The sequence below is a fragment of the Lepidochelys kempii genome, chromosome 10 (genome assembly GCF_965140285.1).
Source record: "Lepidochelys kempii isolate rLepKem1 chromosome 10, rLepKem1.hap1, whole genome shotgun sequence".
Lineage (NCBI taxonomy): Eukaryota > Metazoa > Chordata > Testudines > Cheloniidae > Lepidochelys > Lepidochelys kempii.
Window position 1 is genome coordinate 60,553,859 of NC_136389.1, and position 12,513 is coordinate 60,566,371.

At 42.8% G+C, this 12,513-nt stretch overlaps 1 protein-coding gene across 8 annotated transcripts in view; it reads left to right on the top strand.

Annotated features, from left to right (window-relative positions):
* Positions 1-4,522: 4,522 nt before the first annotated feature.
* RAB27A (RAB27A, member RAS oncogene family) overlaps positions 4,523-12,513 on the top strand; it is a 72,981-nt gene continuing 64,990 nt past the window's right edge. For 6 of the 8 annotated variants that reach the window (XM_073303817.1, XM_073303815.1, XM_073303816.1 and 3 more), the window contains exons 1-2: positions 4,603-4,689; positions 5,728-5,767. The gene's annotated coding sequence lies outside the window, so the exon portion shown is untranslated. Of the gene's footprint in view, positions 4,690-5,727; positions 5,768-12,513 lie in introns of all 8 variants that reach the window. The other 2 variants (XM_073303825.2, XM_073303818.1) reach the window with 2 other exon arrangements.

Consider the following 12,513-nt stretch of genomic DNA (forward strand, 5'->3'; position numbering starts at 1 on the left):
AAGTGGCCAGAGTGTGGTGCTGTTAAGCTTGGTGTTGCGTTCTTTTCTATGGCAAAACTTAACTCATTTCACTAATTTGAGGTGTGAAATCCAGATTCAAAATTTGCTTCTCCTGTTTTGGCTTTATAGGTAAGTCTCTTCTGTCAATGAGGGGTGAGGTAGCTTGCACCCTCTGAAACCCAGGTGTTCAGTTTTGAACTAGAAATGGTGTAAGAGATGGGGGGACTAACATTGGCATATACAGTCTGTTTAATGTATCTAATAAATTATCTTGAACTGTATACAGGGCTTTGTGTGTAGTTGTGCCATCCCCTCGCTCACTGCAGATAGTTGACAAGATCATGGAAAACTGAAGCATATGCCCAAGCAGTTGAGTATGTTACCTGGTTCTTGAAATGTTCAAAACTATTTTGAGGGGTTGTATCAATAGCATAGCAGAAGCCTTAGAAATAATAATTAGCTTTTATTCATTTATTTTGATTTCAATATATAGAACCAGTTTATTTTATACACTAGGTTCTATGACTATGAATTAAAAATACAATTAATACAAAACTACCCTCTTCCACAAGCATCAGCCTAACTAAGCTCTTCCTCTATGACACCAAGAACATAGTTCTCAAAGACCTTTACAAAGGGATGTGCCATTATTTCCCATTTTACAAATGCAGGAATTCTGGTGAAGTGTGTTGCCCATACAACAGCTCAGTGACAGAACCAGGAGTAGAACTGAGGTTGTCTGACTCTGTTTACTAGGCCATGCTATCTGTCAGCTTTCCAAAGCACTTTTGCATTACTTTGTTCCAGTGTATGCCTCTTTTAAGGTCTATGACTAAAAGAAGCAGCATACCAGGATTTGGGGGGCGGGGGGGGGGAGGGAGTATTTGAGAGGGAGCACCTCTTTTACAACAGAAGTGGGAGGGACAGTCTGGAGAAAATTTTTTGGATTGGTTTCAAAAGGAAAACAGCTGCCAGGTGGCAGCAAAGATTCACATTAGCTGTTATCAAAATTAACTGTGGGCAAAAAGTGATGTTTACCCCTGGAAGCCTGCTGTATCTGTCTGTAATAAGCAGTCTAGCTCAAGCTCAAGGAGTGTAAGCTGCTTTCAGAAAAGATATATTGTACAAGAGGAATAAAAGATCACCTTCTATTCACCTTTTTTCTTCATTTGGACTACTTTGTGCTCAAGAAATTTCAGCAGTGGTATGTAGTGTCCGACTTTGGTGGCCTCTGCCACAGAGGAAGTTGTACTTAATACTAATTACACCTAGTTTGTAAAATGCTTTGCCATCCATTTGCAACAGATAGTAAATATATTAAATGAAAGAAAATTCTAGCAGTAGACATAGGCTTCACAAATCAAAGATCTAAAATAGCTAGGCTTTGCAGTAATTGGGGATAACTGATATTTATTATTTAGAATATGGATAAGTTAAAACCAGCTTTGACCTGTGCAATATCAGACTATGGATATGTCTATGTTCCATTGTAAACTTGTCTCAAATCCCCTACTCTGCGGGGAGAGGAGAGCCAGATGCTCCTCAGGTTCAAGTCCTGTCATTTTTTGCTGTGTGGATGCAGCTCAAGCCACAGACCCAAGTCAGAAAGTCTGCATAGTGTAATATGAACATAATAGTATTTGTTGTGGGTCCAGGATCCAGCAATTGTAAACCTAGGTTTACAATGGAGTGTGAATGCTCAGGTGTAAGTTTGGAGACACTGGGTCCCATAAACCTGTGTTTACAATGTAATTGAGGCATACCCTAGGATCACACTGTGTAAGATTAAGGAAAGATGTGATGTTAAATTGGTGCAATTTTGAGTGGGGACATGCTTAGTGGCTTTACTTGCTCTATAATAAGTCACTAAACTGAAATAAGACTCTTCAGCGGGGCTTGCAGCAGTCTAACTCTATCTTTTAAAAAGCTGATTTGCTATTAATATAGCACTTAAGAGCCCTACTCCTGGCCCTGATCTCATTGTACACAAGGATGAGCTGTTCAGGGCAAAGCTCTAGAACATTATAACCAGATTTAAATCTATATCTGTGTGTATGCACAGAGGCTAGCACCAGCTTAATTAAAACCAAGGCAGGTTTGAGTGTTGACAAGTTACTTTTATCTTCCACCCCTACTTGTGGCTTGTATTTAAGGTGAGGGTAAGCTAGGGCAGAGACTCTTCCTGTGTGTTTAGATAGCACCTGTTGATGGGGTTTCAGAGTAACAGCCGTGTTAGTCTGTATTCGCAAAAAGAAAAGGAGTACTTGTGGCATCTTAGAGACTAACCAATTTATTAGAGCATAAGCTTTCGTGAGCTACAGCTCACTTCATCGGATGCATACCATGGAAACTGCAGCAGACTTTATATATACACAGAGAATATGATACAATACCTCCTCCCACCCCACTGTCCTGCTGGTAATAGCTTATCTAAAGTGATCATCAGGTGGGCTATTTCCAGCACAAATCCAGGTTTTCTCACCCTCCACGCCCCCACACAAATTCACTCTCCTGCTGGTGATAGCCCATCCAAAGTGACAACTCTTTACACAATGTGCATGACAATCAAGTTGGGCTATTTCCTGCACAAATCCAGGTTTTCTCACATCCCCCCACCCCCATACACACACAAACTCACTCTCCTGCTGGTAATAGCTCATCCAAACTGACCACTCTCCAAGTTTAAATCCAAGTTAAACCAGAACATCGGGGGGGTAGAAAAAAACAAGAGGACACAGGCTACCTTGCATAATGACTTAGCCACTCCCAGTCTCTATTTAAGCCTAAATTAATAGTATCCAATTTGCAAATGAATTCCAATTCAGCAGTTTCTCGCTGGAGTCTGGATTTGAAGTTTTTTTGTTTTAAGATAGCGACCTTCATGTCTGTGATTGCGTGACCAGAGAGATTGAAGTGTTCTCCGACTGGTTTATGAATGTTATAATTCTTGACATCTGATTTGTGTCCATTTATTTTTACGTAGAGACTGTCCAGTTTGACCAATGTACATGGCAGAGGGGCATTGCTGGCACATGATGGCATATATCACATTGGTGGATGTGTAGGTGAACGAGCCTCTGATAGTGTGGCTGATGTTATTAGGCCCTGTGATGGTGTCCCCTGAATAGATATGTGGACACAGTTGGCAATGGGCTTTGTTGCAAGGATAAGTTCCTGGGTTAGTGGTTCTGTTGTGTGGTATGTGGTTGTTGGTGAGTATTTGCTTCAGGTTGCGGGGATGTCTGTAGGCAAGGACTGGCCTGTCTCCCAAGATTTGTGAGAGTGCTGGGTCATCCTTTAGGATAGGTTGTAGATCCTTAATAATGCATTGGAGGGGTTTTAGTTGGGGGCCAAAGGTGACGGCTAGTGGTGTTCTGTTATTTTCTTTGTTAGGCCTGTCCTGTAGTAGGTAACTTCTGGGAACTCTTCTGGCTCTATCAATCTGTTTCTTCACTTCAGCAGGTGGGTATTGTAGTTGTAAGAAAGCTTGACAGAGATCTTGTAGGTGTTTGTCTCTGTCTGAGTTGATGGGGTGTGTCTCATCTCACCTTCACTCAGGGCTGCTGGAACAATTTTTATAAGGTGTGCGCTGAGAGCCCTTGAACCAAATTGTAAATGCTCTACAAAAGGTGACCAGAGAGCAAGTGTAAAAAATTGGAATTGCGGAATCAAGGGGGTGGAGAAAGGCACCTATATAAGACAAAGCCCCAAATCTCAGGACTGTCCCTATAAAATCAGGACATCTGGTCACCTTACCTGTATATAATGAAACCACTTCCTGCCAGGGGCTGTGGCAGCATGAGCATCCCTAGTTCCAGCACCTATGATTTTACTATAAATGTGCAAAAACAACAAGGAGTACTTGTGGCACCTTAAGGACTAACTCATTTATCTGGGCATAAGCTTTGGTGGGCTAAAACACACTTCATCAGATGCATGGAGTGGAAAATACAGTAGGCAGGTATAAGTACATAGCATATGAAAAGATGGGAGTTGCCTTACTGTGTGTGTGTGTGTGTGTGTGTGTGTGGAGGGGTGTGTCAGTGCTAATGAGATAATTCAATTAAGGTGGAAGTGGGCTATTCTTAACAGTAAAATACTTTGTAGCAGTAATGAGGTCAATCAGGGTGCCCCATTTGAAACAGTTGACAAGAAGGTGTGAGTAACAGTATGGGGGAAATTTAGTTTTTGTAGTGACCCATCCACTTCATCTTTATACAGGCCGAATTTGATGGTGCCCAGTTTGCAAATTAAGTCTAGTTCTGCAGCTTCTCCTTGGGAGTCTGCTTTTGAAGATTTCTGTCGAAGACTTGCCGCTTTAGATAAATGTGCGTTACAGAGAGAGCTGGCAGCCAGGCTCGCTCTCAGCTGAGCCGCAGAGTAGGGGCCAGCCCCGGGCGCTGTGCTACTGCTGCGCCGCGAGAGCCCTGTGGCCGCGCGGGCTGGAGGCTCCCGCCCCAGGGCCTGGCCGAGCTCCGCTCAGTCCTTACCGCCCGAGTGTGACTAGGGCGCCCTCCGCCAGGGGTGCCGGCCCGGCCCGGCCCGGCGGGGAGGGGCAGTGACCGCCCCCCGCGCCGGCTTACGGGAAGTGATGTCGCCTTGACGGAAAACACACGCTCGCCGCCTAAAAAAGGGCAGGGGCCAGAGGGACTCGGTGCTGGCTGGAGCAGAGCGGGGAGCTGCCGCCAGGTAAGGGGGCTGCGAGCTCGGTGTCCTCGCTGGCCGCCCGCGGTGAGGAGCGCCCGGCGGTGTGAGGGTGGAGCCAGGGGCGCGGCGCGGGGCGGTAGCAGCCCGGGGAGGGGGTCGGAGACCGGGCTGGGCTGGGGAGCAGTGTCCGGAAGGAAGGGCTGGAGCTGGCCGGGCAGCGGGTTACTCCAGGGAGGACGGGCAGGGTCTGCTTTGCCCGGCCTCTTCTCCCCCCTCCCGGGAGCCCAAGCCGCGATGCCGGGCTCCGGAGCTTTCCCGGTCGGGTGCGGGAGATTGGCGCTGCGTGTCGTTACAGGGCATGGCCCCTGCGCAGGTGTAAGGGGGCCAAACGGTTGGTTTCAAAATAAAACGTAACGGGTCCTTCGGGGGCAGGATCCCAGCCCCCGCCTGGCCTCAGGAAACGCTGCTTGACGAACCCCTCCAAGGTCCCCCTGAGCCTGCCCCACCAGAAACCTGCTGAGCCCTCGCTAAGCGCAAGTTATCTCCCGTGGATGCTGATCGACTTTCCTGTGTGTCGAGCCGTTTAAAATCTCCCTCGGATCGGCGGGAGCGTGGCAGCTCACATGGAAGCAGCACGGGGAGAGATCGGTGCACTAAAGCAAAACGCCAGGGAGGCGCTCCGCACGGGCGTGCCGGGCTCGGAATAACTTTTCGTAGCATGCGTTTGTTCAGATTTGCTGTCAAACAGGGGCTGGACCGGGGTTCTGCAGGTGGGAGAACAAATGAGGGGTGTTGTTGCTTTAGTTTGTTTAGCATTGCTAAGCCGGAGTTGAATTAGAGTGAAAGACAAGGCGGATTTCTTTTTAATTGTAATAAATGTTAAATAGGCCCCAAGATGTCCTGGGGTGTATATTTTTAAAATGATCAAGATATGTTTTCCTTGGGCCTCCAGGCTCAGCAAACATGGTGAACTTTGCAAAACAAAAATACTAAATCATTTAAAGGGAGCTTTGTCGGGCTTGGTTTTCTCTAGAACTGGTTTGCCAGGTGCAAATTAAGTTTTTTTCCATGTTCTTTCAGTTCTGCTGTGAACTTTTAAAGGCTTCTGTCCTGCAAGCATGTAAGTACATGCTTAACTTTATACATTGGAGTAGTTGACTTACCATATGCCTGAAATTAATATGTGTAAGTGTTTGCAGGATTCAGGGCCAAATTCATGTTCTGGAGGGAAGAACTTCTAGGTCCTGATCTTGCAATGATTTATGCATTTGCTTAACTTTATTATGGCATGTAGTCCAGTTTGAAGGATCAGGGTCTTAGCACACAGCAGCTAAAGAAACTCCACGTTTCCCAACACTGAGGACTTAAAATTAGTGGGGTTACGCCATTAAAAAATACTTTTGAGGTGGGTCAATGACTGATGAGGGCGAAATATAAATGTATGTCAACAAGTTATGCACATACTAATAATAACTACTGAATTTTCATCATTACCTTTCTACAAAGGGCAGCTTTAAAAGAGCGAGCTAGCTCAAATGATTCAGTGGTTTTGTTCACACTGACTTGCAATGCAACTCCTCTCTCTGAACCAAGACTTTGATCATGTTAGAACTAAGGAACAGCAAAGCAAAGAGGATCAAGATAACTTTCCCCTTCCTTTTGCCTGTCTGTGTAAAACTTTCTTAGTAACAGATAACTGTATCCTTGACCTCATTTTAATGTCAGTTCTAAAGGGCATGTCTTCACTGTCTGAAATCTCCAACTTCAATTTCAGTCACTGCTTTGAGCTGCATCATCATATCTTAATTTGAACATCTTGATTGTGTGAATGATCAGACAAATACTCCTAACTACTGGTGCTTAGATACTTTGGTGATAGAAAAGCCTTACTAGGAGTAAAAAGCCTAGTAACCTAGCCTTACTAGGTTATCCCAGATACTATTGGAAAGATAATTTTCTTTAGAATTGCAGTATGATGTCAGGTTTGTTTGTGACCTATTAAAAATGTTTCAATTTACATGAATAAACTCAAGTAGCAGAACCCATTAATTTTTAAAATATAATTTGCATACCTTAAGTATCCTGTGTCTTGGACATATATTGTCACTTGTGTTGTATTCCTGTGCCTTTACAAAGCTATTTTGTCCTTATTTATTATTTTTATTAACCCTGTGAATTGAATCCCTAGTCATGGACCAGGACCCCATTGTGCTAGGTGCTGATAGCACTTCTGTCGCTTTTTTTCCTGGCTGGCACAAAATAACACAATCTGAAAAGCAGCTATAGTGATAGAGTTCATGATGCTGAAAGATTACCTCTAAAGTACCGTATAATAGAAATGAATAGCGGTATTTTAATATACTATTGTGTCTAGCCAAGGATTCAAATTTGTTGTTAAAGGTCTTATTTCAGGGTCTGTAAAGTAGTTCTGAACTGGTGATACATTGTGCAACTTAGAATTTGTCATTTAAAAATTTATTAATAGGTATAACACGTAATGGACTAGAATTTTAAAGCCTCTAGCCCAATGAAGCTTTTGTTTTAAATATTTTATAGTGTTTTAAGCTTTTTCCTCACTGTGTGATGCAGAAACTTGCTAGTTTATCACTTGAACACTCAGGTTTTTTCCTTCCAAAGAGAAGAATGTTGAGCTAAAGGGATTTTTAACTGGATTTAGGTATACGGACAAATATTTTTGGTAGCAATCAGTGACTTTTCTGTAGGTGGTGTTTTTGGAGAATAGCTCCGTTTCTGCCAGGTGTCTGGTGTGCTGGCACATTGACTGTTAATTAGTCTATCACTCCATCACACACCCCCTTGCTTACATACAAGGGGCATTTCTAGACCTCACAAAAGATATCTTGTTCTAAGTACGTATTTTATTTAGGAGTGGGTAGAATGGCCATTGGAGATTAGTTGCTATTGCTTATATCTTCTATTAGTTATAACTCTTTGCTGATCTAGTAAGTAGGTGTCCCTAAAAAAACTACATTAAATTGTTAGGCCTTTGACTTAAGAATTTCTCTTGCTTTTTTTTTTTTTTAAAGTAAATGTTCTGCTTCACACTAAATTTTTCCACCCTTGTGTTTAGCTTATTGCATGTACAGGCCCTGATCCTGCAGAGATTTAAATTTGTGCTTAATTCATTTAGCTCAGTGGGACTAGTTATGTGCTTAAAACTAAGCATGTGCATGTATCTTTGCAGGAGTGGGATTGTTATGTCTGCTCCGGAGTATGTTTCTCCTCTTTGTCTTGAAAACCCAGTCCGTGCTGGAAATAAAAAATTGTGTTCACACAATGGGTTTAAACATAGTTAAAATTGGTTCAAGTAAACACAGATTGGGGAGCAGATTGGGACTGCACTGGTGTTCATCAAAAACAATCTCTTGCAATCAGCAGAAAGTAGATTTTAATTTTATGGAAATTTGTTTCAAAGGTTTTTCTTTAATCACACCACCTCTAAGTATTCAGGGTTAGCTTGAACCATGCTTTACACCAGTTCCGGTAACACATTTTTATCTCCACTCTGGAGGAAGCCTTGGTGGGGGTGGCAACCCAAATGCTTCATTTTTATAATTGATCTTCCATATATTATTTTTATATATAATACAATTTTACTAAAGTGTTATAAAAATAAACACCCCACTTATGACCGCATACACAAAATCTGTTTGTTTTTTTTATACCCAGTCTATAGCTCCTTCAGATACAATAATAATATAAATAGAAACAATTTTCTTCCAAATGAATTATTGTGGCTCCCTGGAATTGCCACAACGTGATCTTTGTCAGGATTTTGCCTACTATAAGACCTGGAATTCCATTTGCCTACTCACCAGACAGCTCAGGGGCAGCTTTCCCTGGTGAAAACGGAGCTAGTCCATCAATCTGTGCAAGAATCAACAACTTAACACAGCCTCAGACAAAACTGAGTAAAGGAAGTTATTGGTATTTGTGGGAGATGGATCTGAAAAAAAAGGCTGGAGAAAGGTAGAGAGGAAACATTTTTTCTTTCCACTTGCAGAAGCTAGGAGGCTAGGAGAGAGGTAGAAAGTAGGTTAAGTATCCCACTCACCAAACAGTGAGGAGGCTCTGGAGCTTGGGGGGTAGAGGGGATAACCCTTCCAGCAACTGGTGGGGGGGAGAGAAGGAATTCTCTGATTTCAGGTACCTACTGGCCAGAGGCCGATAACTAAGATGGAGTTTTTCAAGCAGGATCTAGGCACAGGAATTCTAGAACTCTGCCCCTTCACAATCACTGGGGATTGGTTGTCCCATACTAGTGGTGGTCCTCTCAGCGGCTTCCACTTTTCTTCCCTTCACGTTGGGGATAGTAGGCTTAATCCTATGGCTATAAAAGGCATAATGAGGGACTATGGTTGGAAGCAGAACATAGACAATAGAGTGAGGGTCAAAGTTGTCCATTGGAACGCTTTTCCTAGGAATGTGGTGGATTCTCCATCACTTGAAGACTTTAAATGAAGACTGGATATCCATCTAAAATATATAGTTCAAACAGAAGCTCAGGGTTGGATGCAGAAATTATTGGATGAGGTTCTTTGTCTTGTGTTTATGCAGGAGGTCAGAATAGATCAGTCGTTCTCAACCTTTCCAGACTACTCTACCTCTTTCAGGAGTCTGATTTGTCTTGCATACCCCAAGTTTCAGCTTCAGCCCTGCACAGCGGGACTTGGGCTTCAGCTTTCTGCCCTGGGCCACAGCGAGTCTAACACTGGCCCTGGTGACCTCATTAAAGTGAACTCGTCCACAGTTTGAGAACTGCTGACAGTATTAGCAAGTCATTGTCCATATGAAATTTTTGTTTGTATTGGTTTTGCTAGTGCTTTTTATATAACCTGTTGTAAAAGTAGGCAAATATCTAGATAAGTTGATGTACCCCCAGAAGACCTCTGTGTATCCCTGGTTGAGAACCACTGGATTAGATGATCGTACGTGTCCCTTATAGCCTTAAAAATCTATGAATGGAGGTGTCTGGTAAAGTTTTCAAGCTCTGACCTATCCTCTAGAGTCCAAAGGTTAGGTACTAGATACTACTTTAATTTTATTATCTAAAATTCCTTTTAAAACAATGGTAGTTTGCTAGGTATCCAAACTATTCATAATGCACATAATATAGAACATTGTTAATGAAAGAAAAATGCGTATACTACACATTGTACGTGTGGCAGTACTTTCTCACCAATAATAAGTGAGCCACCAGGTTGGTGGGTGGGTGTTGTTTTTGTTTTGTTTTTTTGCAGATGTTGAAATGGTTAATCTTCTTTTGCAGGTCAGCTGTTTTGCAAAGTCGTGTTTTTGAAATTCAGATAACTTAATTTTGGAGAATTCAAGGAACAAAAATGTTCAAAATGCCAAAATACTGCTTTGGTGAATTGTTTAATGACTGGCTCCTGGCTTTTCACCCACACACTGGGCCTCCCTTGACCTGAGGAAAAATGAGTAAGAGGAGGCAGGAGGGAGGCTAATTGGTAGCATCCTACATTGGTGGGGGAAGAGGGAACTAATGGGTAGCATCATAAGTTGTGGTTCTGCAGACCCGTGCTTATCTTTACACATGTGTGTGAGCAGTCCCTTTGAAATGAATTGGAGCTTTAGTAGGCATCTGCAGGCCAGCATTGCAGAAGGCAGGCAGATTAGTTAGTCATCCAGAAGATGGATCTAGGGAGTTCCTTATCCAAACTGATGTGAACCTAAGGGTGAGGATTCAATCTGGGAATTGTTTCTTTCTTTCTATGAACTGGTTCATCCATCCCTTATTATGAACTACAAGAATGAGCAGCTTATGTCTATGAGCAAAGCCTGCAATGGTCTCATTATAGCATCAGTAGTCTGTGAGCCTACTAGTCTGTAGATGGCTTATTTAATTCTGTTAATTAGAACAATACTGAAATTGTTATACAAAGTTTTATTTATTTGTAAATGTAGCATGCTAGGCTGTCTTAAGCATTGCCTGGCAACGTCTCACCCACCGTGCAAGCTATGCTTATCTAGAACACTGGAATTAAATGTCTTTAGGACTAAGAATCTTGGTGTGGGAGGGTGTTTTCTTAGTAGTAAGACCTTACCTATGTAATTTGCTACTTTTAAGCAGGATCCTGGCCCCTTTTAGGCCAGGTCTATACTACAAAGTTTTGCCAGCATGGCTATGTCAGTTAGGGTGTGAACAAAAACACCTCTTCAGCTGAGATAGCTATCCCTGCAAATCCCCAGTGTAGATGCAGATATGCCAACAGAAGAGGGTTTCTGTCAGCATAGCTATTGTCATTTGGGGAGGCGGTGTCACTCAGCTGGCTGAAGTCCTACTTCTGGCAGCATACACAGCGTTTATGCTAGGGGGCTCTGCCAGTACAGCTATACCGGTATAGTGTAGACTAGCCCTTAGAACCAGATGCAGGGTGCACCTCTTTAAGACCTTGCCAACTAATTTAAACCTAGTTTCATAGGTGACTGGTAAATCGGCAGGTAGCAGGAGTGAGTGTGATGTCTGACCCTCAAGCCTTGTAAGGTGCCCAGATACCATGATGATGGGCATAAAAATACTATTTTAAGGCAAAATGTAGTCAATAAGCTGGATTCAACCTGGGTTTACTTGGTACATGGCCCAGGTAATGCAAAGTCTGCCTGGGGGTAGGGGTGGTTGGTTACAGAAAGTGGTTGCCATCTTCCAGTGTGAGGGCAGAACTTAGCCTGTGTGTGGTGCTGGTTGAGGAGGAGGCATAGCCAAGACCGGATCCTTAAAGTACCTCTGTTATAAACTAAAGATATCTGCTTCATGCCTCTTCCCCCGCAAAGTATGAGCACTGAGGAAGGAATATGGGGAACCACTATCGGAGACCACCCTTTGTACTGTACTTCTATCTGAGGATACAAATGATTTGTTATCAAGTGATTAAATGTGTGGGATCCATGAATTGTTTAGAATGCTAGAACAGTTTATGCCTGGGTTTCTAATCTTGCGCACACCTTCACTATGATTCTGCACAAGTATCGGGTATATGCGTGTACAGGTTGCCAAGACAGGATCTAACTGGCAATTTGTATGTGCAAATAAAATACCTATGTTGTGCATGCAGTTTTGGTAATTGCATGTAAATCAAGCAAATAATTCCATGCTTGCAGTTCTGAAACTCAAGGCATCACAAGCAATGAAGTACTGTACTCCTGATTGTTGCAATGTCCTTCTCTGAGCTATTGCTTTTGGAATACTGCTGTTAAGAGCATGGACAAAGTAAACAGCACTCGGAACTATCTGGAAGGGTAGATGCTGATGACTGTTTTGCAGAAGTACTTTCATTTAGATTTTTTTTTCTCTCCATTTCTACCTACTTAGAAGTGTCTGGGCTGGCTTGACAGCTGCTATACAGCCCTGAAAATGAACAGCATGTGTGCACCAAGGTCAGCCTGGAGACAGCTGTCTTGTTGCTTTCATAACTGACGGTTATTTTGTTCAGTCTTCCTAGCTGCTCAGTCAAACAGGTATAATGAAATTGGTTGCTATGAGCACTGAGAAGGAAGAAAACAACTCTTTCAAACAAAGTAGAGTGGAGGCTAGCATCAGAGGTGAGGACTACTAACCGACTGAAGGACTGAAACTACTCTAGCCTCCTGGCAATAATGTGCCAAAAAAACTTTATGGTTATTGTGGGCTAGTGGTTTACCTAAATCAGACTGTTTTGTAGGTAGCATATTTTTGCTAGCTAACTTGCTTTAATGCCTGTGAAAAGTGAGTATCTGCTTTATTTTGGTTCTCTTTTCTCTCTCTCTCCCCACCTGTTTTTGAAGCATGTTTAAAATTCATAAATAGTAAGGGACATCTTCTATGTTCCTGCTATAAACACATGCTGA